Genomic DNA, 25,675 nt, shown 5'->3' with positions numbered 1-25,675 from the left:
ATGTGCCGAACAAAGGAATGAACAGGTGAGTAGACGGATGATGGACGGAGCTTGCTCTAAGGTGCTAAAGAACCACTCAAAATTCATACCCTGAACTCTCAAAGTAATCGTCTACACTTGCTGAGTGTTTACTAACCAGCCAGTGTGCCCAGTGCTTTACATCATCTCATTTAATCCACCCAGCAACCACCCTACAGGCTGGCGAGCAGAAAAGAGTTATTAACCTAAGAGGCCCGAGGATGCCACCCTGAGAAAGGTTTGCTTGCAAAATTGGCCCCCGCTTGGCTCGCATCTGGGAACTTGCATTTTGGGAAGGTTCGCATCATTTTTTCCTGAGGGTGGCTCACTGTTCATGCAAACCATTCACGCAAACAGTGCATTTATGCTGAACCTTTCTTCTGGGAGTCTGGGATTTTGACACATGTTGGCAGAGGGGGCCTGCATGACCAGACCCTAGTAAAAACCCTGGGCACTGAGTCTCTAATGAGCTTCCTGGGGAAAAAACATGTCATATACCAAGTTACACTTGTTGCTGGAGGGGTTCAGTGCCTCCTGTGTGACCGCCTTGGGAAGGGTCTCTGAGAGCCTGGGCTTGGTGTCCTCTGACTTCACTCCTTCATCTGTTCCCTCTGTTGGCTTCGCTTTGTCTCCTTCTGCCGTGATAAATCATAGCTGTGAGTATGACTGTGTGCTGAGTTCTCTGATTCCTTCTAGCAAATCATAGAAACTGAACGTGGTCATGGACACCCCTAATATAGGTCGTATCATGTCACAGAAATGCTCTGAAGAGGTGAAGTGACTTGCCCAGAGTTACAAGGCTTGAAAATCTGATGCTGGTATGAGGCCCCTGGCACTCAGAACCCAGAAGCCAGGCTCTCAACCAACTCCACTGTACTGCCCCTCTGCCAGAGGCTGTCACTCCTCACAACAGAAGCCAGACTCCTGCCCAAAGAAACCCTTCTTCCACTCCTGTACAAACAGTTTTAGCAGAAACTGCTGTAACTCAGGCTTGGTGGAGTGTCCTGCTAACCAAACAGCCCTGTGGGGCAATGCGCTTTCCCATTCACAGGGCTGGCTGCTGTGGCTTGCGATTACAAGGTGAGATGGGATGTATTGCTGCATCCGGGGGAGCGGGCCCCACCTAGCATCCCTCTTGTCTCCTGTCTAGAGACAGGACCTATGGTCCTCAGGAAGGAAGGGCCATTTCTTTGGAATGAACAAGCAGTAAATTACCTTCATGTTCCTGCCATCAGTAACAGGCCAATTTTGGCAGCAGCTGATACACAATCAACAGGGTTTCAAGGCCAGAGATATGTCTAGGTTTTAAAAACCCGCATGGCTTTGTTTTAGCCTGAAAATACTTTAGAATGGTGAGAGTGTGCTCTTCACAAAGCACGAACTTAGGAGAGTGTCCTGGGTTCAAATTGTGGTTCTATTCTTCGTAACCTGGGCAAGCTTCTAAAAATTACTGAGCTCAGTTTCCTCATCAGTATGTAAATCTCACTGGGCTCTAGGAAGGACTCAGTGCAATAATCTATATAAAATGCTTAGCCCAGAGCATGCCATAGAGTAGGTGCTGGTTTAACGGTAGAGCTTATGCTATTTATTATCAGCATCAGCATCATCACTAGGCTTACGGGATTTTAAAATTAATCCTTGGGTTGTTAAATTTCTTTTTCTGATAATCGAAGTTTAAGGAGTTCATATCTACGAATTGATATGAAGTGATCTCCAGGATATACTGTTAAGTGAAGAAAGCAAAGTGCAAAATAGTATCTATAGTACTTTATCCACTCCGTATAGCAAAAGAAGGGCATATATGAAAACATTGAAGTATTGGCTTATCTGTGCAAAAGAAGTATAGGAAGGATGAACCAGAGGCTAAAGAGACTGGATCCCTACAGCGGGTGGGTGGTAAAGGGTTGGAAAGGATGGGGAACTGGAAATGGAATGAGATAGCCAGAATGAGAAGGCGGCACTCCTCTGGGACTATTTGTATAGCTCTGACTCTTAGAACCATGATAATATTTTACCTGCTCAAAGAGTAAACAATTGAAATTGATATGTGTGCCGGGGGAGGAGGAGTCAAAATGAAATATAAATAGCAACAAATGAACAAAACTATATTGCAGATGAGTAAGCAACAGACTGAAGGAGGTAAGGGAAGAAAAGAACTAGCTTAAGCAAACGTTATTTTGCCTGGATTCTATAAGGCTAAAGAAAAAAAGAATTGTTCACAAATACTCTAGTTACATTTGCTTCTCACAGGGGTATGAATCAGCAATTCTGCAACGGCCTTCTGTGTGTACTAGCGTTGAACAAATAGGTAAGTATATTACAGATAACAAGACCAAGGTTTCTCACTGTCAGAGGAGGAAATTACAAATAAAGAAAGTGAGAAGACTGAAACAAACCCTGAAGCTTTGGACTGGAACTGAAACATCACTATGAACTCAAGGTTTGTAAAGGTAGACGGGTAGAAAGATACATGCATGTGTTAGTGTAGTACATATATTTCCTAGCTCCATCTGCTAAGAAAGACTAGAAGTAGTACACCCCCTATAGCCATAAGCAAAGCCAGCACCTAGATCCTGGTTTCTAAATACCCATTATCCGATAAAGAGAACCAGGGCTCCTTGAAGAAGTGGTTCATTTGGGGGCCGGTGGGGGGAGACAAGATAAACCTGGACAGAAAGTAAATAAGTGTTCAAAATACAATGGAGACATGTCAAAAGGTCACAGCAGTGAACCTGCAGGAGCTCCCAATGGCCAAAGTTAGAACAACTCGAGCAACAAAACCAACAACGATAGTATTGGACTGTAACCCGAAGATCTGTTGAACCCATAACTACTGAATAAATGTATCAAGGAGGGAGAAGAATTCCAGTAAACACAGAAGAGATGTGGGAAATAGAAAGCGGCCAGTAAGCAGACACCACAGCAATAACTGTCAGAGCTGAGGCCCAGCAACAGACGCTCAAATCAGAGGCTCAGGCAGCCTTGCTCCCATCGCCTTCTCAGCAGTCAGGGAAGAAAGGCTGCCCATGGGCTTTGACATCTCACCTCAGAGTCTCTCTATAAACTGGACACGTCACTCCCCTATTCAAAACGTCAGTGTCCTCCCAACACTTTAGGAATGCCTACGGCTCCCATCACAGCATCAGGCAGCTCCAAGGAAGCCCTCCAATCTGATGCCCAACGTTCGTGCTCCATGGACGCTGGCCTCCCAGCACGCGTCTGAGGTCCTGTGCAGCCTGCGTCACCCTCTGCTTGGAATGCCTTTCTCTTAAGGGTCAGCAAGCCTCACTCCACTTTACTAAAGCCTCCTTAACCATTTTCTACAGTGGAAACCTCGATCCCCAGCCTCAGGCATGTTAGCCCTTACTCTGCTTTCTTTTCCTGCTCAGGAGGAACGTCACTGGCTTTGTGCTGAACTGTTTGATGCACACACACACACACTTGGACACTTTAACTCATCACTTTTTTAAAAATTGAATTTCTCTATTGTTTTTCTTGTTTATTATTTTTTAAAATATTTATTTTGCTTATTATTTATTTGGCTGTGCTGGGTCTTAGTTGCAGCACAGGAGATCTTCAATCTTCGTTGCGGCACGTGAGATCTTTAGTTACAGCGTGTGAACTTTCAGTTGCAGCATGTGGGATCCAGTTCCCTAACCAGGGATCAAACCTGAGCCCCCTACACTGGGAGCTTGGAGTCTTAGACCCTGGACCACCAGGGAAGGCCCTCATTCACCACTCTTCAGGAGTATGAATGTACAGTGGCTATCACAGGCACCTAATCAGTACTCACTGAATATACTAATGATCCTAGAAAAGGAGAGACTGGGCTGGGTAATCACAGCTAGCACTGGGCGAATGCTTAGTTTGGGCTGAGCACTGTGCTCTATGCTTTACAGCTACCGTGCCATTTACTTCTCACAAAACCCATTTTACAGATAAGAAAACTGAGGTCCAGAAATAAAGATGTCTGACACTGCTGATCAACAGAGTCAAGGCTCAAACTTTAATTATTGATTCATGTATGAATGTGAGAGTCAGACCATAAAGAAAGCTGAGTGCTGGAGAATTGGTGCTTTTGAACTGTGGTGTTGAACGGCAAGGAGAGTCTGTTGGACGGCAAGGAGATCAAACCAGTCAATCCTAAAGGAAATCAACCCTGAATATTCACTGAAAGGACTGATGCTGAGGCTGAAACTCCAATACTTTGGCCCTCTGATGCGAAGAACTGACTCACTGGAAAACACCATGATGCTGGGAAAGACTGAAGGCAGAAGGAGAAAGGGGCAACAGGGGAGGAGATGGCTGGGTGGCATCACTGACTTGATGGACATGAGTTTGACCAAGCTCCAGGTGTTGGTGATGGACAGGGACCTAGCATGCTGTAGTCCATGGGATCACAAAGAGTCAGATACGAATGAGCAACTGAACTGAACTGACATCTGTTCTCCTGCCTCCTTAGATACTTTTAAGGCTCGGGCCAGCTCCAAAGGACTAGACAAAGAGAATGAAAACAACTGTACGTGAATTAGGTACCATTCAATTAACCAGCTCTTTGGCCCTGGCCCTGCACCATCTTCAGGAATCACTACTTAGCTTCCTTGCCTTGTCACTGATGCTCAGCTACCTTCTCTGTCAGGGAGCAAGTCCTGTTATGATTTACATCTGCGCCGGCAGACGCCTGCTCAGGCAACCACAGCGCGGATCACCAGCAGCCCGCCGAGCGTCTGGCAGAGGCTCAGAGAGAAGCCCGAGGCTGACAACAGCTCCCTGCTTGCACGGCCCCCCCGGGGGGATCAGGGGAGTCTTGGACAAAATCTGGTTGTCCCCAGCTCACCCCCATTTCCATGAAGGGAAGATTTCAGCAAGACACTCAGCAGACCCTGGCAGAAGTAGAAGACTCTCTCTGCCTAAAACTGCCTGACAGAGGCTGGCCCGGCGACTCCATCCCACTGAACACTTGAATCCACCATGCTTCATGGGCCTGCGCCATGAACTTTCCAAAGCAGCAGCTTTCACCAGCAGCAAGACAGAGCTGGGGGCTCCCCAAGGGGCTGGGTTATTTCCTGATCTGAGCCCTCCTTTCCTTTTAGAGCCTGACTATCACAGCTCTGGACTTCACGAATCAGTAAAATAGAACTCTTTTTTTAACTAGGTGGAAGTGGATAGAACTCTTTTTTTAACTAGGTGGAAGTGGATGAAGGAATAACAAAATTGTCAACTTTTTTTTAAAACCAGAAAGGACATAAACAAATCTGCAATAACCTCTACTCACCATCGCCCTAAAGGAAAAGCTGCATTAGCATCCAAAATGCAGGAAGGCCACAGCCCGCGGACCAGTATTTGGAGATTCTGTCAGAACGAGAGAAGGGAACCAAGAGACGCCCGCCCTGGTGTCATCAGGCTGTGACCCTCTTAGAGCAAAGACTCCCATCTTCCTGTGGGTAACATCTTGGGCCCAGTAAAGAGTCACAGAGCTTCACGGGCCAGGGAACTGGATCCCACATGCGGCAACTCAGAGTTTGCATGATGCAGCTGAAGATCCTGTGTGCCGCAGCAGGACCCAGTGCAGCCAAGTAAATAAAACATTCTTTTTTAAAAAGCTGTGAGCTCATATTCAAACAGCAGTTGTTTTCACACAGACACACACACACACACACACAAAACCAAGCTCATTTAGAATTCTTAAACTCTTAACCAGGTCTATCCATTTTTTAAGGATTTACATTTTCCCTGTGCATAATACAAAACAGAGTTCAAGGGGCCAACATTTTTTTTTTTTTCCTGCTCTCTCTTGGCAAAGAACAAAATATTTCTGAGCATCCTACTATCTGTCAGGCCCTGAGTCAGTTGTGTGGAGATTCCACAGCGCTCTCTAACTGATGAGGGGATTAGCAGGCTGGTCAATGAGCCTCTGCATGCAGTGCCGTCAGTGCTCTGATAGGGGAGCTAGAGGACACCTAATCTCAAACGGGGAAGAAGCTGATGTCGGAAAAGCCTTCTCAAAGGACAGGCAGCCTCAGCTGAGACACACAGCCCAGGTGCAAACGGATGTGATGCTCAGGCAGTTAAGGCCTTAGTTATGCATTCCACTAATAGTAATTCACAAACTCTGTCATTCCTCAGAGAATGAGGATACACAGGTGATAGCTATGCCATGGATGAGCCTTCAGTGTTGGGGGACTGTGGAGAGAAGGCTGTTCCAAATGGAGGGAACCCCGTATGCAAAGGCTAGGGGGCAGGAACAGTGTTGTTAATTACTCCCTAAGTCGTGTCCGACTCTTGTGACCCCATGAACTTTAGCCACCAAGCTCCTCTGTCCATTGGATTCCCCAGGCGAGAATACTGGAGTGGGTTGCCATTCCCTTCTCCAGGGGATTCTCCTGACCCAGGGATCGAACCCACGTCTTCTTCACTGGCATGCAGATTTTTTACCACTGAGGCACCTGGGAAGCCCAAGAACAGTGTAAAATGAAAGGGGGTCAAAATGAACTTGCTTCTCACGTCAGTAAAAGTACCCAGTACTGTTTCTTTAATTAAAAAAAAATTTAAACCCTAATTCTCATAAGGAATGTGCTATGAGATAGCTGCCATTCCACTCACATGAAAGGTGTGGGAATTATAAATCCTACAGTAAAGTATAAATTAGGAAAGAAATCAAATTATAAAAGTCACAAAGTTTGAGTCATTACACTCCATAGCCCCAAAGTAAATACCCACATGTGTCCACCACTAGCTAAAAGCTTTACGGAAAGTAATGGATCTGCAGTTGTTGCCATATTCAGTCCCCTGGTCCATTCTGTAAAAAGTCCAACTATGGTTCCTTTTAAAAGTCAAAAATGACTTCGTGGCTGGGGGTGAGAAAGCAAAAACAGCCTCATAAAAATAACAGACTTTTAAAAAGCAGTATATTGTTGGATTCTCCAAGAAGTCTGGGAAGGAGAGAAACAGGCCTTTTACTGTAGTCCAAATGCACATGACAAACAGCCCAGTGAGCCAAACCCAGGCCTAGGAATCCAAGCCTCTGCAGATTCATTATTGCCTGAGCAAAATGCCCTTTGCTTGTTCCAGCAGTTCAGCTCCACATGACTACTCGGGTGGACTCCACTGTTTTATTGATCAGATATCGCAATGTGTTATTTCTTAAAAGGCCATCTTGGCTGTTTCAGAGATACACACTGGGGAGCAGAGAGAGCAAAGGACCACACGCTAACTGGACCACGAATATAGAAAGAGGGCAGGTAGCGGAAACAGCTTTGCAAGAAATTCAAATAGAAAATTCTTTCTAAACGTCTCTCTTTTATTGGAGTGTAACTGCTTTACAATGCTGTGTTAGTTTCTGCTGTACAACAAAGTGAATCAGCTATATGTATACATATATCCCCTCTCTACTGAGTCTTCCCCTCCCCCTTCCCACCCCTCTAGGTCATCACAGAGCACCTGTGCTATATAGCTATTTCCCAATGTCTATCTATTTTACACATGGTAGTATAGACATAAACATTTCCTCTTTTATAATAACAATAGGAGGTATATAACCTTGGGGATATCCAGGTATGACCTAAATCAAATCCCGTATGATTATACAGTGGAAGTGACAAATAGATTCAAGGAATTAGATCTGATAGACAAGATTGCCTGAAGAGCTATGGACAGAGGTTCATAACACTGTACAGCAGGCAGTGATCAAAACCATTCCCAAGAAAAAGAAATGCAAAAAGGTTATCTGAGGAGGCCTTACAAATAGCTGAGAAAAGAAGAGAAGCAAAAGGCAAAAGAGAAAAGGAAAGATATACCATCTGAATGCAGAGTTCCAAAGAATAGCAAGGAGAGAAAGGAAAGCCTTCCTCAGTGAACAATGCAAAGAAATAAGGGAAAACAATAGAATGGGAAATACTAGCGATCTCTTCAAGAAAATTAGAAATACCAAGGGAACATTTCATGCAAAGATGGGCACAATAAAGGACAGAAATGGTATAGACCTAACAGAAGCAGAAGATATTAAGAAGAGGTGGCAAGAATACACAGAACTATATAAAATAATCTTAATGACCCAGGTAACCACAATGGTGTGATCAATCACCTAGAGCCAGACATCCTGGAGTGTGAAGTCAAGTGGGCCTTACGAAACATCACTACAAACAAAGCTAGTGGAGGTGATGGAATTCCAGCTGAGCTATTTCAAATCCTAAAAGATGATGCTGTGAAAGGGCTGCACTCAATATGCCAGCAAATTTGGAAAATTCAGCAGTGGCCACTGGACTGGAAAAGGTCAGTTTTCATTCCAATCCCAAAGAAGGGTAATGCCAAAGAATGTTCAAAATACCACACAATTGCTCTCATTTCACATGCTACCAAAATAATGCTCAAAATTCTCCAAGCTAGGCTTCAAGAGTACATGAACTGAGAACTCCCAGATATTCAAGCTGGATTTAGAAAAGGCAGAGGAACCAGAGGTCAAATTGCCAACGGCCGCTGAATCATAGAAAAAGCAAGAGAATTCCAGAACATTTACTTCTGCTTCACTGACTACACTAAAACCTTTGACTGTGTAGATGACAACAAATTGTGGAAAATTCTTAAAGAGGTGGGAATAGCAGACCACCTTTCCTGTCTCCAGAGAAACCTGTATGCAGGTCAAGAAGCAACAGTTAGAACTGGACATGTAACAACAGACTGGTTCCAAAGTGGGAAAAAAGTACGTCAAGGCTGTATATTGTCACCCTGTTTACTTAACTTACATGCAGAGTACATCATGAGAGATGCCGGGCTGGATGAAGCACAAACTGGAATCAAGATTGCAGGGAGAAATATCAATAGCCTCAGATATGCAGATGATACCACCCTTATGGCAGAAAGCAAAGAGGTACTAAAGAGCCTCTTGATGAAAGTGAAAGAGGTAAGTGAAAAAGCTGGCTTAAAACTCAACATTCAAAAAACGAAGGTCATGGCATCCGGTGACATCACTTCATGGCAAACAGATGGGGAAACAATGGAAACAGTGACAAACTGTATTCTCTTGGGCTCCAAAATCACTGCAGATAGTGACTGCAACCATGAAATTAAAAGATGCTTGCTCCTTAGAAGAAAAACTATGACAAACCTAGCCAGTGTATTAAAAAGCAGAGATATTACTTTGCTGATAAAGGTCCATATAATCAGAACTATGGTTTTTCCAATAGTTATGTACAGATGTGAGAGTTGGACCATAAAGAAGGTTGAGTGTGGAAGAATTGATGCTTCTGAATTGTGGTGTTGGAGAAGACTCTTGAGAGTCCCTTGGACTACAAGGAGATCAAACCAGTCAATCCTAAAGGAAATCAGCCCTGAATATACATTGAAAGGACTGATGCTGAAACTAAAGCTCTAATATTTTGGCCACCTAATGCAAAGAGCCGACTCATTGGAAAAGACCCCCATCCTGGGAAAGATTGAAGGCAGGAGGAGAAGAGGACAACAGAGGATGAGATGGTTGGATGGCATCACCAATTCAATGGACATGAGTTTGAGCAAGCTCCGAGAGTTGGTGACGGATAGGGAAGCCCGGCGTGCTGCAGTCCATAGGATTGCAAAGAGTCAGACATGACTGAATGACTGGACAACAACAAAAGAGGTCAGAAGGGCTTAGGGTAGAGAACGTCTGAGTTTCTATCCCAATTCTGAGATGTGACAGCTGAGACCATGGATAAGTTACTTAACGTCCACCGGTCTCAGAACCCCACCAGTAAAGGGGGCATTAAGACAGCACAGGTTTCAGTGTGAGATTCTGCGTGTAGAGAATACAGTCTAATGCAATATCTAGTGGGAATCTGATAATATTCTCCCTTCCCTGGTGCCTGGTTCTACAAACTGCTCTTCTTCACATATATGGATGGTCTTAGAAAAGTCAAATGGATGCCATGGATGGTAATAACTACGCCATCTAAGTCCTGGTGCATATGCGCAGGCGTGCTCAGTCATGTCCAACTCTTTGTGACCCTATGGATTGTAGCCCGCCAGGCTCCTCTCTGTATGGGATTCTCCAGGCAAGAATACCGAAGTGGGTTGTTATTTCCTCCCCCAGGGGATCTTCCCGACCCAGAGATCAAACTTGTGTTTCCTGAGTCTCCTGCATTGGCAGGCAGATTCTTTACCACAGAGCCACCAGGGAAGCCCAACTAAGGTCTTACTCTTTGGTTACTGGTTCCACTAACATTAATTCTTAAAGTCTCTCTGTGGCACACATAGGATGTGAAGGTCTCAAAGAGAATCAAACATAACTTCTTCTAGCTAGCAGAAATCCCTCCCTAAGAACACTAACCTAGAAAGAGGGAGAAAAGGACAGAAAACAGATAACGGCAACGAGATAAGAACTATATAAGCTGTATAGGCATTTACCTTTCAACACCCTAATACACAGTTAATGCAGGGTTGCATGTCAGCCTGCCTGGGTTCAAATACTGAATCAAGTGCTGTGGGACTGCTATGTGATGTACTGAAAATATTTCACCTCTCTTTGCCTCCATTTCCTTATCAGGAAACAGAGATATGAACAGCACCTCCCTTGCTGGGCTGCTAAGGGTATTAAATGAGACAAGACAATAATTACTTAGAACTTTGTCTGGAACATGCTATTAGCTATGATAGTTCATATTCTACTAGCTACTATCATTTATATTACATATTAGCTATTATTATTTGATATTACATGATAAAATACAGTAGCATGTAGCACTTAGTGTTAGACTGTATTGTAGAGTATTACCACACAGCATTAGCGATTGCTATTACTATAGTTATTACTACTAGTTTCAAACACTTCTGCCCAGCAGTGCATTCTCAGTCAATACATGGGTGATGGATACATACTACTATATAGAAAATAAACAAGGGAATACAGCACAGGGAACTATATTCAATATCTTGTAATAACCTAATGAGATATGTAGCAGGAATCTGATAAGGGAAAAGGGAAAAGAATCTGAAAAAGAATATAATGCATATGAATGTATAACTGAACCACTTTGCTGCACACCTGAAACATTATGCATCAACTATACTTTAAGAAAAAAAATATGTGGGGGATGGCCAGAGTGTAAGACAAACTTAGAAAAGGAACACAACCCATGCAGCCTAGGGGGCACATACAACGCAGCGCTATTTTATTTGGGTATGAAGAATCACATGTAGGTATGAGATGGTTAGATAGCATCATGGACTCAATAGACACACATTTGCAAGCTCTGGGAGACAGTGGAGGACAGAGGAGCCTGGAGTGCTGCAGTCCATGGGGTTGCAAACAGTCGGACACGGCTTAGCAACTGAACAACAACAACATGAACAATCAGGAGAAGTGTGTGGGTGAAAAAGAAGAGGGGAAGGCACTCTAGGCGAAATAAATGATGTGAACTGAGACAGGCTGTGGTTTATAGCGAGATTTGGGAGAAGTCAGGGTATCCAGAAGATAGAATACGGCAGAAGGGAAGGCTGAGAAAGACACAGGCAGGAGTTTGGACGCCTATCCTGGGAGCCAGTGGACATTTCTATGAAAAAAAGTGAAAGGTCAGATTTGCTTTTTATAAAGAAAATTTTTATGGACTCACAAGAATATTACGAGGCTCTGTAAGTCAAGGACATATCCTGCCCACTCCCAAAAGGCCCTGGAGGAACTGAAGAGAGCCAAGTCTATAATGTTCTTTGGGCTTTTAGGGGGAAAAAAGCACTAACCAGTGAGGGAATTCTAATTGCCAGCCACCGCCCTTTGAATAATCTTATTATTTAAAATGACAGTAAAGAGGCAAAAAAGAAGTTAGCACGTTTGGGATCCGGACATTAGTTTATAACCTAAAGGTTCTATCAGGTTACTTATTTCGACTGCTAATAATTTACATACATATGTGTATAAACATGTTGGTGTGGAAAGGTGCTGGAATGCAAATTCCAGAGACTATAATCAGGAAACCAAGACATCCCCAACTGATTCTTCTAGAGACAAACCCTGAAAGGAAAAAACAGCTCAAAAATGATGCTAACTAAATGTGGGTCAGACAACTTAGCCTCCAGAGGCTTTTCAATGCTTAGAGGAACAACTTCCTGACAATGATCAGAGTCCCTGAGATTAAGAACAGATGTGGAATGGATACAGATAGAATAGTTTTCACCTTAAAAAGAAGACTTCAAAAAAAAAGGGGGGGGGGATGTGAGAATCAAAGACAGTTTTGATTAAAAACTGTTTGAATAAAAATGAATAAAGAAGAGTCCATTCTCCATCACCTTCCATCTTGCTGGGCAGTGACAGTCCTCTTTGCCAAAAGCAGGTTTTGCTTTTGAGAGCCTTCATCCTCGCCTGCCCTCAGGACCCCTGACAAACTGTGAAGTTTCCCTTTTTAAAAGCCCTTCATTGCTGTGCATAGTCTTTACCCCCAGATTTGTGAAGAGAAAGCTTATCACTCATTAGCTTTCCAGAAGTCAGTGTCTGACAGCCCCTCTGACTTGTTCCTCCCCATACATCCACTGTAAGGAGGTCAAACCAGTCCATCGTAAAGGAAATCAACCCTGAATATTTGCTGGAAGGTCTAATGCTGAAGCTGAAGCTCCAATACTTTGGTCACCTGATGCGAAGAGCTGACTCATTGGAGAAGACCCTGATGCTGAGAAAGATTGAGGGCAGGAGGAGAAAGGGGCGACAGAGGATGAGATGGTTAGATGGGATCACCGACTCAACGGACATGAACATGAGCAAACTCCAGGAGCTGGTGATGGACAGGGAAGCCTGGCGTGCTGCAGTCCATGGGGTTGCAAAGAGTCGGGCACGACTTAGCAACTGAACAACAGCAACACATCCACATCCACAGAGCAATCCTGGAACTCAGAGTCTTGTCTCCTTAATTGTTGCAATAATGCCTACAAAGAGCCCCATAGAAAGGTCTATGATGTGAGGGTTAAATGTGGTGTGACACCCACAGACAACAGGGCTTTCACTCAGGCACAGCAGGTGTAATCCTTTGTTGGGCGGTGTCAACAGGGCACAACAGGGCACATACTGGGGCCTTCCCTGGTGGTCCAGTGGTTAAGACTCCGGGCTTCCAACGCAGGAGGAGTAGGCTCAATCCCTGGTGGGGAAACTAAGATCCTACAAACCAAGTGCCATTGTCAAAAATTAAAAACAAACAAATAAAAACAACGGGGCACAGACAGGGAGGTGGCCTCTGGCTCCTCTGAAAGGTTGAGCAAGAGAACATTCTGTGTCTGTCATGAGGTAACCTGAAAGCAACTGTTTCCAAAATAACAGTACTTAACCCACCCCAAATTTTGCTCCAGGAAAGGTTTTCACTGAGGCATCCAGAGGATTCTATGATGCCAGTCACAGGAATCACATAATCCCATGGATATTATCTCCTGGTAGCCCTGGGCTGACTTTAAAGACAGAACATCAATCTTCAGCTTGTTATTTATCTTCCAAGAGCAAGGACACCCAATCCTGACTGCACATTAGATTAACCCAGCAGGCTTTTTTTTTTTTTTAAATATACCCCAAATCAAGACAGCTGGAGTGACTACTCATCTCAGACAAATAAATAGGATTTAAGATAAAGAGTATTCTTAAAGACAAAGAAATCAGGAAGACATATGCACCAAAAAACGGAGCCAGAAAATACATGAACAGAACTGAAAGGAGAAACAGACATTTAAATAATACGAGGTAGAGACTTCAACACTCCATTTTCAGTGATGGACAGAAAAATGAGGCTGCGGATCGGGGAGGAAACAGGAGAAACAAACGACACTGAAAGCCAACCAGACCTCACGCCCCTCCACAGAACTCTCCCACCGACCACACAGAACACGCTGTTCCTCAGGGGCGCATAAAATGTCCCCCAGGAAACCCCTGGGGCCATGGAACAGACCTCAGAGAGGAATGAAATCAGACCACGTGCGCTGTCCACTCACACTGGAATGAATCAGAAATCAATAACAGAAGGTTTCTTTGGAGGGTGATGAAAATGTTCTAAAATTAGATCTTGGCAATGAGTGCCACAGCTCTCTGAGCACACTAAACACAGAAACAAAACTTCCCAGGAACTCCTGAAATCTGGGAGGGTGGTGGCATCAGAGATGGAAGGGCTGCTGCTTTCTAGGAAGACATGATGTTGGCTAAATTCTCCCTGGTTCTTCCACTTGGCTCCCCAGGCAACATGTGGCAATACTGGGGAGGTGGCTGGGATGAGACCACAGGTATCTATCTAGTGGGCAGACCAGGGATGCTGCTAAATATCCTACTAATAAAATGCACAGGACAGCTCCACAACCCCCAACAAAGAAATGATTGTGGGCTCACTCAGTTGTGTCTGACTTCGCAACCTCATGGACTAATTAGCCCACCAGGCTCCTCTGCCCATGGAATTTTCCAGGCAAGAATATTGGAGTGGGTACCACTTCCTATTCCAGGGGATCTTCCTAACCCAGGGATTGAACCCACATCTCTTGGGTCTCCTGTATTGGCAGGTGGATTTTTTACCACTAGCGCCATCTGGGAAACTCCAGTAAATGACTATCTGGCCCCCAAATGTCAATAGTTTTGAGGTGGAAGAATCCTGTACTAGAGAAAGGTCAATACTCTTGTATTTTCGCCTCTTCTGGTTTAAAGAAATGAATAAGCCTAGATTAATGGTAAAGGAGAAAGAATTAGGAATCAGACCCAGAGCCACATCCTGGTTTCACCTGCTTCCCAGAACTTGGGCATTACCTAACTACCCTATCTGTAGAACAGGATGAGGACCTTATAGTGTAGTTGTCAGGATAAATGAGAAGTTGCCCAGCACCAGTAAGGTTAAGAGATTTCATTACTCTAATTATTGTTTTTTTGCTAAAGCTCCAAACTGGCTTAGTACCAAGAAATGAGTGACTGGATTATTTTAAAATAGGGTTCTTTTCTCCAGCAACAATTAGTACGTAAACTAGGGTATTTTATGAGCTAATAAGCAATCGAGACATAACAGTTGACATTCCTCGCTATTATACTATACACTGGCCAAAGCAGGACTGGCTAAATACTCTGTTGCCATAGTAACAAAAAGTTCCTGGGAACCTGACTCATTTTCTCCCCAGTAAATGCTTTCTATTTGTCAAGCTCGACTTTATTCACAAGCACACTGCAGAGTCGTGAAGTCTTTTCTACTTACTAGACCCCATATCTCTGCTGTTCAAAAACCAATTTACTCCGGTGGACACAGTCACCCAAAACTGGACAAGATGACAGCCTGTCATTTGCTGTGGGCCTGTGTAACCGAGCCCACCAGCGGATAGGAGTGACTTGAGAAGACACAGCAAACCACGCAGTGCCTTCCATCGCCTCCACTGGGCCAGGTACCAGCACGAGATTCCATCATGCTCACCATAAGTGAAGAAAGATAAGAAAATAAACGTAAACACTTCCTGCATGCCTTGGGCTTTCGTGGACTTTACTCCAGGCCCACTCTACCAAAAAACAATGAGGCAGGGATGATTACTAGCACCATACTGAGAACCCTGAGAATCAGAGAGACTCAGTAATTTACCCAGGGACACACTTTCTGTATATACCTGTTTGCTTCTGTTGTTGTTCAGTCGCTAAGTCACGTCTGACTCTGCAACTCCAAGGACTGCAGCACGCCAACCTTTCCCGTCCTTCACTATCTCCCAGAGTTTGCTCAGACTCATGTCCGTTGAGTCGATGATGCCATCCAACCATCTCATCCTCGTCCCCTTCTCCTCCTGCCCTTAATCTTTCCCAGCATCAGGGTCTTTTCCAATGAGTCGGTTCTTTGCATTGAGTGGCCAAAGTATTGGAGACCCAGCTTTAGCATCAGTACTTCCAATGAGTATTCAGGGTTAACTTCCTCCAGGATTGACTGATTTGATCTCCCCGCAGTCCAAAAAACTCTCAAAAATCTTCTCCAGCACCATAATTCAAAAGCATCAATTCTTTGGCGCTCAGCCTTCTTTATGGTCCAACTCTCATATCCGCACATGACCACCGAAAAAACCATAGCTTTGACTATATGGACCTGTGTCGGCAAAGTGATGTCTCTTATTGTTTGTTTTTGCTCCATCTCAATTTTTAAATTGAGTTGGCTTAGGAAAGGAAATCAGTTAAAAATGAGGAAAATGGGATGCTATAGGGGAAAGCAGAAGAAAAGAAGGTGGTAGCCGAATGCATTCATAGAGTATTGAATGATTATGAGCAACAGAGATTTTGGGTGCTCTTTCTTAATAACCCAGACATTAGGGAATCATTCACAAAATGAGAGAGAGTCACAAAATTTGAAGCCAAATTAAACAAAATCCCAGTCCTGCAAAGACTACCCTGCTATCACTCACTCAGGAAGAACAGGTGTGAATGCATCATCCATATTCCGCATTCATTTCTTTCTTCACCACGCAGTCTTGTGGAGTGATGAAAAGTGATTAAGATTTGGGAATCAGATTCCTTAGGTTCAAATCCCAGCTCTGCCACTTTCTAGCTACAGAATCTGTTGACAAGTTACATAAATTTCTGGGGCCTCAATCCTTTGGCCTGTGAAGAGCTGACTCATTGGAAAAGACCTGGATGCTAGGAAAGATTGAGGGCAAGAGGAGAAGGAGGCAGCAGAGGATGAGATGGTTGGATGGCATCATCAACTCAATGGACATGAGTTTGAGCAAACTCCGGGAGATAGTGAAGGACAGGGAAACCTGGCGTGCTGCAGTCCATGGGGTCGCAAAGAGGTGGACACAACCGAACAACAACAACAGTTCCCCCCCCCATAAAAGGGAGATAACGTGGGTATTCAACGCAAATCCCGTAGAACAACTTTCAGGCTCCTTTATACAAGCTACGACTATTGCTTCTACTTCCATCATAGTTTATTGATAACTAATTATGTGCCAGGTATTGTTCTACGCAGGGGTGGACACAGCCCTGCCCAAGGCAGGGGAGCTCTAACAAACCAACATGCAAAAGCAGACGGTGCTAACTGCTACGTGGAGATGCAAGACAATGTGATAGGAGGGACTGTGTGCGTAGCTGGGGTCACCAGGGAAGGAATATTTGAGGCAGCAGCCGTTGCAGTGAAATCTCAATGGCAAGAAGCCAATGGAGCAGGGATGAGGGGAGCGCAACCCAGGCAGAGAAAACATCTCAAGGTCACACCGAAGACTGGAAAGAACCTGGAAGAGGAAGAAGATTGGCAGGGTCGGCTGGAGCAGAGTGCCACGGTGGTGGTAGAGGAGTAGGTGGTGACAAGGAGGAGAAAGCAGAAGCCTCATCAGGGGAGTCTCCCTCAGCCTGGCTAAGGAGTCGGGGCTTGAGTCCAAGTGTGATGGGAAGCGTTACAAGGAGTGATTTTATCTGATATAACTTAAACAAAATCATTTATTTTGGGTCGCGCAGGGTCTTTGTTGCTGTGTGAGGGCTTTCTCTAACTGTAGTGAGCGGAAGCTACTCTTTGATGTGGTGGCTTCTCATGTTACAGAGAACGGGCTCTAGGCACGTGGTTTCAGTAGTTGAGTAGTTGAGGCGTACACGCCTTAGACGCTCCGCAGCGAGTGAAATCTTCCCAGATGAGGGACCAGACCTGTGACCCCTGCACTGGCAGGAGGATTCTTAACCACTGTGCCGCCAGGGACATCTCTGCTGTATCTCTAAAAGATCACCCAGCTGCCTAGTGGAGAGGGGATGGAGGGCGTGGAGGAAAAGGCAGGAGACCATCCAAGGTGGTAGCCCACATTGTGGGAGAGGGTAAGATGGTGAGCGGACCCAGAATCCTCTAGACCAGGATGTCTCAACCTCGGCACTTGACATTGGCGCTGGAGAATTCTTTGGAAGGAGGGCTGTCCCATGAACTGTAGGATGTTTCAGAGCATTCATGCTCTCCACCCACCAAATGCCAGAAGCACCTCCAATATGACAAACAAAAACACCCTCAGACATTGACCCTGGGGGTCAATATCACCCCTGGCTGAGATCCCCTGCTTCAGAGGCAGAGATGCCCAGGCTCACTGATGGAGTAGATTAGGGAAAGGGGGCAGCCGATAAAAGAGAGGCCCTAAGAATGACGCCTAAGTTTCTGCCCATAACGAGGTAAGACCATCTTGCACATTCTGAGGGTTTGCCCTCCACGCCAACAGGCCTGCTCTAGATGTCACTGTGACTCAAACATTGATTCATTCCACAGTGAGCATCACAGTCCACAGAGAATGCTGGTCATACCCAGCGCCAGGGATGCGGCTGTGACTTAAAGAGTCTGATGAGAACACAGACATAAAAGCAAGCCAAGTCGGTACAGCAGGACTCAGGCATCAGAAGAACCCCTGAGACTGAGCAGAAGCACAAAGGAGGACATGGCCCTCAGCTCCCAGGGGAGCTCCACGGGGGCTCCAAGGCTGTGCCTTATATGGAGACGTAGAGGGGAAAAAGCATGTGCAAAGGCACTGGGGTGTGAGCCTGGGAGTGGGGAGGAGGGCGGGAGGAAGGAGGGTCAGGCCAGAGACACTTCGGAGTCTCATTCGATTCTATGCATGACCTGAGAGCTGCTAGAGGGCTGCTGGTATTCATATTCCTTATTATTAATGATTAAAAAAACTCGGGGCTTCCCAGGTGGCGCTAATGGTAAAGAACCTGCCTGCCAACGCAGGAGAACTAAGACGCTGGTTCAATCCCGGGGTTGGGAAGATCCCCTGGAGGAGGAAATGGCAACCCATTCCAGTATTCTTGCCTAGAAAACCCCATGGACAGAGAAGCCTGGCGGGCTACAGTCCATGGGGGTCACAAAGAGTCAGACGTGACTAAAGTGACTTAGCACACAAAATAAACTCAAAGTGGCATTTACGAGTACTCACTGTATAACTGGTCACTCCACCTACAAAAGGCCCTTCATCCCTGCCTCCAGATGAGAAAACTACAGCTAAGGAGGCTCAATGACCTGTACAAGACTCCTTGGCTGGCAAGTGGCAGAGCCAGGGTCTGAGCCCAGGCTGATGGTGCCGGAATCCTCTGCCTCCCGTCTTAACTCAGAGAGAAGTAACGTGACCTGATGTGTGGTTTAGGAAGACCATTGAGGAGATTAGCATTCAGGCATCACTAGTTTATGGGAGTGGATGAGATTACCGAGGGAGGATGTATTACATGGAGAGGATAGGATAGTTTCTGGGAGAATGATAATGCAGAGAAGCAGACCCAGTAGGGCCTCTGTGAGGGAGGAGATGGGGGTGGAACCACGGACAGCAAAGGAGGGAAGAAGAGGATGAGGTCAAGGATGCTGAATGCTGCTCGAGGTCAAGTAGGGTCGGATGTTGACAACTGCCAGATCTGACAACTAGGAAATTCCTGGTGACCTTCCCCAGAACAATTTCCGTACTGTAGCAGATGCAAAAGTCAGCTGGCAGAGGGCCAAAGAAACACAATGAAGGAGAAAGACAGAGCAGGGGCTGGCAGGACTTGAGCTGGAGACAAGAGTCTGGGGCCAGGGAGACTGAGGATAAGTAGGTCCCGAACCTGAGTGTGAGTCAGAGGGTCAGACTCACCTGGGGAGTTAAGACCCAAGAGGGCTCTTCGCCCCACCCCAGGCCCATGAAGCAATCTTTCCGCAAGTGGCCTCAGCCCCCAGGAACTCCAATGACCACAGAGGCTAAGGAACCACTGAGTTGGACAGTGCTCCTCACAGGGGGGTCCTGGGAGCACCTGCAGTTGCCGGGATCCCATCCTAGACCTGCTCACTGGGACTCTCTCACGAAGGTCCCGGGGAGCTGCTTACTGAGGACTCCAGGTCATTCTGACACAGCCAGCCTGGGACCCCTGGGCCCTCTCTGCTCCAAGTGTAGACCTTGGGCCAGCAGTATCGGCAACTTCCTGGAGGGTTGTTAGAAATTCAGACTAACAGCTAGAAATCCAGTTAGCCTCACCCCAGACCCGCTGAACCAGAATCTGTATTTTACCAAGATCTCCATGCCTTTCCGGCATATATAATGTTTGAGAAGTTCTGGACTGGAAAAGAGAGATGGTCTCACGGGGATGGGGACAGGTACCCAGTCACCCTCATCCAATACACAGGGCAGAGTCTCCTGATATTATCTTGCCATTGATTTTTACAAAGTCAACAAGAGATTGCTAATACAACCCCGTATGGGTTCTGATGCTTCAAGCCCCTGCTGCACTCTCCAGAACAATGGCAGGCATGACTGCAAACACTTAAAACAGTATCTTTTTTGCAGGGTGGGAAAGTGTTGTCCAGGACATTCAGTCTGTACTCCCTCTGCAAGGAACGCGAGGGAGGTGGGAAGCTCCCCCTGAACCCTGAAAACCCCCCTTTACGGAGCTGCATGGCATGCCCTTACCTGCAGCAGCAGCAGAGCAGTCCATCTACTCACTCAAGCCTCACGGTCTGCTTTTAAAATTCGGCAGGACCACGTGAGCACCTTAGTCAATTCCTTAATTCTCTGAGCCTCAGTCCTCATCTGTAAAATGGAGATCTAACAGGACTTACTTGGGGTGGGGGGAGGGCAGAGGTGAGGACTGAATGAGACCATCCAAGCAGAGCACTGGCCACAGTACTTGGTGACCACTTACAAGTTCCAGGGTCTGACCCCAGAAACCCTGCACTACAGGCTCTCCTGAAATCCCCACCATTCCACCTAGGCCTAAACTGACCTAAATCCCTCCCTCCATGTGCATGCCCACATGCCAGAAAGCCCTTCTGTATTTCCACAGGGAGGAGAACATTCTATTTTAAATCACAGACATCTATAGTTGAAGGGGGTGTCTTTACAGTCGCTTTACAGATGAGAACACTAAAGCCCAGGAAAGCCAGAGTGCTTCAGCCACTCCCCTGGGGCCCCTAAGGCCTGGAATTAAACGGAGCAGCCGCCGAAGCTGCCAGGCACCCCATTTCTGCACGTGGAAGCCCTCACTAGCCTCTGCCACTGGTCTTCAAATTTCAGCAAAATATCAGGATCCAAGGACTCAGATGATGATGAGTGTCTACAGGGTCGCAAAGAGTTGGACACAACTGAGCGACTGAACTGAACACAAAGGCTTAGAGAGAGAGAAAGGCAGAGCTCTTCTAGAGGCCACGGCTGTTGGGGCCCAGAGAGAAAGAAGAGGTCCTGGAGGAATATGTACCCTCAGAAGACTGACCCATTAACAAGGAGGAATTAGGATGGAAGACGTGGAAAAGGAGGTGAGGTCAGGCTGTTAAAGCAAATCTATCAGATGCCCCCTCTGAACGTCTTGAGGGAGAGAGAGAGAGAGAGAGAGAGAGAGAGAGAGAGAGAGAGAGAGTGTGTGTGTGTGTGTGTGCACACGCGCATTACTGGGAGGAGGAATCCTGTTCCAGCTTAGCATTCCCATCTGGCTCCCTGGTGACAGACAAGGAACTCTGAGAGAGCAGCAGTGTGAGAGGGATACAGGAAGGCAAGCAAAATTTGCCCCCACACATCCTTGTAATTAGTCATGGCTCTTTCACTGGTTCATTCAAAAATGTGTAGCGAACATCCCTCGTGTGCCAGGAGATAACACGGTTTGTCATGGGGATAACAGTGATCGAGATGCATGCAGGGTCTCTCGGGCTGTCCTTAAACTTCTAATGTCACCTGGAAGGTAGTACCTAATACCCTTTACTGTATCTGCTTGTTTATTAGTGTAAGGAAGAGAGGGATATGGAAACAGGGCATCTATCTAGCCTGGGGAGGAGGGCAGGAAGGCCTGAGTGGGATGTGCTTATAGGAGGAGAGTCTCTGTATTTATCCATCCATCCATCCATCCACTGACCCATTCATCCCTCAGTCCATCCACCCACCCACTGATCCATCCATCCATCCACCCACTCCTCCATCCATCCATCCACTGACCCATTCATCTCTCAGTCCATCCATCCACCCACTGATCCATCCATCCATCCACCCACTCCTCCATCCATCCATCTACTGACCCATTCATCCCTCAGTCCATCCACCCACCCACTGATCCATCCATCCATCCATCCACCCACTCCTCCATCCATCCATCTACTGACCCATTCATCTCTCAGTCCATCCACCCACCCACTGATCCATCCATCCATCCACCCACTCCTCCATCCATCCATCTACTGACCCATTCATCCCTCAGTCCATCCATCCACCCACTGATCCATCCATCCACCCACTCCTCCATCCATCCATCCACTGACCCATTCATCTCTCAGTCCATCCACCCACCCACTGATCCATCCATCCATCCACCCACTCCTCCATCCATCCATCCACTGACCCATTCATCCCTCAGTCCATCCATCCACCCACTGATCCATCCATCCATCCATCCACCCACTCCTCCATCCATCCATCTACTGACCCATTCATCCCTCAGTCCATCCATCCACCCACTGATCCATCCATCCATCCATCCACCCACTCCTCCATCCATCCATCCACTGACCCATTCATCCCTCTATCCATCCATCTTCATTCTTCTTAAGCAGCAGCCTCTGTTGGTGTTTCCAGTTCCACATTTCTATCATAAAGGAAGCAAACAAAACTTGGTGACATGGGTGATGTCAATCCTGTAAATAACTAACATCTCTGGGCAGAAGTCAGAGGGCAAGTTGCTATTTAGAAGGAAAAGAAGGCTCAGAAAAGCAAAGCCACATGCCTTACATCCCACACAGGGTCAAGAACAAAGACAGAAGGACTTCCCTGGTGGTCCAGTGGCTAAGAATCTGCCTGCCAATGCTGGAGACATAGGTCCAATCCTTGATCTGGAAAGATCCCACAGGCCATGGGGCAACTCAACCCATGTGCTGCAACCACAGAAGCCCAAGGGCCATAAAGCCTGTGCTCTGCGAAAAGAGAAGCCACAGTAGGGACAGGCCTGCACGCTAGGGGAAAGCCCACAGGCAGCAACGAAGACCCAGCACAGAAAGAAAGGAAGGAACAAAAGAAGAAAGAAGGGACAAAGACAGGTCTGCACCCTCCCCTGCTCAGCTCCCAGCCTCCCAGCCTACCCTAGAAGCTACTCACAGAGGCACTGTTTGGTTTTCTAAATTGTCGTGTTTTTTTTTTTTTTTTAGTCACGTCCTCTGCAGCCATACACAGACACGGTAAATACGACCCTGTGCCGCTGTCATCCTCCTAAAGGCCAGCCTTCAATATAACACTGCGAGGAGGACTGCTCATCGGCGGGAGAAAAAGCCTGGCAGAATTAGCAAATTAAGTGATGAAACAAATCTGCCTTTGTACTCCCACTATTTGGAATGAAAAACAAAATATTTTTGAAGTGCAGAACATGGAGGGGAAAACCTGGCATGAGAAGCAGAACATCCAAGAAAAAGCACAGGGAACGTTCGTCCCACATGTGTATTGTTTTCATCGTCGTTCACACTTGCCAAGATGTGATTTGCATCAGAGCATTATTACACCAGCCACGGCTTATGTTTTCTGAAACACGCGCTGCAGGGCAACGAGAAGCCTGTGGCCTTGATGGACTCCACAGGAACCACACCCCTGGCTCTGAATGTGCGCAAGGCTGATCTCCAGCATCAGGGTCCCACAACCTCTAGAAGGTGCTCATACGATTCCAGGCAGTGCCTACAGAGACTGTAAAAGCCTGGTTCCTAATGGCATATGGCCCATGGCCAAGGTCAAGAGCCCTGAAGGGAGATCGCCTGGGAACTGAATGCAACCGAGGACAGGTCAGTTCTGCTGTCGCAAGCCGATGCTCACCAGTCACCTCTGATTCTCAGAGCAGCAGCGTCCCTGGCATGAACCATCCTCTGCACGAAAGCACTCTAACCACATCCTCACATCCTCTCCTGGACAGGCAGAGGGACTCACTCACCTACCGTTAAAGAGTTCCAGAAAGCAGATCTGGGCTCATTAGAAGAAATAAATTTCCAAGAATCCCATGCTATGATCATTGGAAGTGAACTTTGTTCTGGAAAGGGATAATTACCATGCTGCCTCTGGAATCACAGATGTCAGGGCCGGGATGAAAAGCAGGGAGGTGGCTTTTTCAGGATCTGGTCCTGTGGGATTCAACTCTTGTTGTCTGCCCAACACAGACCCACTGTGAAAATGAAATCTTATTCAAAGCCCACCAGATATTTAAGCAGAGAGAGAGACAGGGAGAAGCATAGCTGCTTTGCTTTCAGAGAGAGAAGGGCCCCGGTCCAAAGGTCCCTTCGCTCCCTGGCTCTCCCCTCTCCCTCTGGGGCACTAACCCTGGCACTCTGAGAAGCACAGGCTGACAAGGTGATGGCAGTCTCACCCCTCGCTATAGAGATGAAAAAACGAGACCCAAACTAGAGACCTGGACCCTCACAAATCCCTATCGGTCTTAAGCAGAGTTTCTGGACCCTTCATATGTAAGCTTCTATGACCTAGGAAGGCAAAGGCACCCCACTGCAGTACTCTTGCCTGGAAAATCCCATGGACAGAGGAGCCTGGTGGGCTACAGTCCATGGGGTCGCTAAGAGTCAGACACGACTGAGCGACTTCACTTTCGCTTTTCACTTTCATGCATTGGAGAAGGAAATGAACCCATTCCAGTGTTCTTGCCTGGAGAATCCCAGGGACAGGGGAGCCTGGTGGGCTGCCGTCTATGGGGTCGCCCAGAGTCGGACAGGACTGAAGTGACTTAGCAGCAGCAGCAGCAGCAGCATGACCCAGGCAGCTTTGCTCTTCATACACTTTTTTTAAATCACTCAAAACCTCTTATTGCATGTATGTAAAGATTAATAATAATGGCTAATTTTTCTCAAAAGCTTAGGAAATATCAGGCTCGATCTAAACACCCAGGGATCGAACCCGGGTCTCCTGCATTGTAGACAGACACTTTACCGTCTGAGCCACCAGGGAAGCCTACTTAACAGGTATAAATACATTTAAAGTTGGGATTAACACATTTACACTATTAACAGTATGCATAAACTAGATAACTAATGATGACATACGTATAGCACAGGGAACTCTACTTAATGCGTTGTGGAGACCTAAGTGGGAAGGAAGTCCAAAAGCGAGTGGACAGATGTATAGCTGATTCATTTTTATGTACAGGAGAAACTAACACAACATTGTAAAGCAACTAGGCACCAATAAAAATTAATGTAAAACTAATAAATAAAATAGATTTAAAAATTATAGCACCAGAGGAATATCTCTCAAAAAACAATTACAAGCCATCCTAGAGATGATAGCTGATGAGTGTTCAACATTGTAGATCAGATGTAATCTAACTTGGAAGAAAGAAGAAAAACATGCTAAGGAGAGCCAACAATGAAATTCCTGGAAAAAATGCACAAGCAGTCTACGAGGTCGATGTGTCTACACGTTCAGTCACAGTCATGTCCAGCTCTCTGTGACCTCATGGACTGTAGCCCTCCAGGCTCCTCTGTCCATGGACTTCCCAGGCAAGAATACTCGAGCAGGTTGGTATTTCCTCCTCCTGGGGATCTTCCCAACCCAGGGATCAAACCTATGTCTCCTGCACTGGCAGACAGGTTCTTTCCTGCTGAGGTGGATACTAGTTTATTATTCCTCATTTTACAGATGAGGAAACTGAGGGACAGAGAACCTCAATAACTTTCCCAAGGTACAGAGGACCCAGGAAAAACCCCAGCAGGTTTGTGCCTGGCCTGTGTGCTCTGAATCTCAGCACTTCTGCCTCCCATGCAGAAGTAATAAAAAG

The 25,675-nt window shown here is 46.3% G+C and overlaps 1 protein-coding gene across 4 annotated transcripts in view; it reads right to left on the bottom strand.

Moving 5' to 3' along the window:
- The window catches only part of LDLRAD3 (low density lipoprotein receptor class A domain containing 3), a 270,004-nt gene that overhangs the window by 147,289 nt on the left and 97,040 nt on the right, over positions 1–25,675 (bottom strand). The window lies entirely within an intron of this gene.

Source organism: Ovis canadensis, chromosome 15 (genome assembly GCF_042477335.2).
Source record: "Ovis canadensis isolate MfBH-ARS-UI-01 breed Bighorn chromosome 15, ARS-UI_OviCan_v2, whole genome shotgun sequence".
Classification (NCBI taxonomy): Eukaryota; Metazoa; Chordata; class Mammalia; order Artiodactyla; family Bovidae; genus Ovis; species Ovis canadensis.
Note: the sequence above shows the minus strand (reverse complement) of the source record. Positions and strands in the feature narration are given on the sequence as shown.